The sequence below is a fragment of the Morone saxatilis genome, unplaced genomic scaffold, assembly GCF_004916995.1.
Source record: "Morone saxatilis isolate NCDOM2014 unplaced genomic scaffold, NCSU_SB_2.0 Contig3, whole genome shotgun sequence".
In the NCBI taxonomy this organism is placed as follows: Eukaryota; Metazoa; Chordata; class Actinopteri; family Moronidae; genus Morone; species Morone saxatilis.
Window position 1 is genome coordinate 8,406,997 of NW_023339873.1, and position 335 is coordinate 8,407,331.

Consider the following 335-nt stretch of genomic DNA (forward strand, 5'->3'; position numbering starts at 1 on the left):
GAGAGAGAGAGAGAGAGGTTGAAAAGGTAGAAGTCGCGCTGCATCTTGGGTACATACGTTAACTCCATGGTGATGCAGTGAGCCTGTTGTGTAGACGGACGGGAAAACCAAAGTAAAGTAGAAACGGGGGAGGGTCGGCTACAGGGGGGGGGCTCTCTCTTTTCTAATCCGGAGGGGAGAGCGAGTTTACAATGCGTCTCTCGCGGTGTTGAACAGTGTCGGTCTGAACGATGAGCCAACTTCGCCGGTCGTCTCGAAGCGGAATGAGCCACTCTTGAAGCCCCCCGAAAAAACGAGTCCTTCTTGGCCGGGGAGAGGAGGAGGAAGGGGGGAGA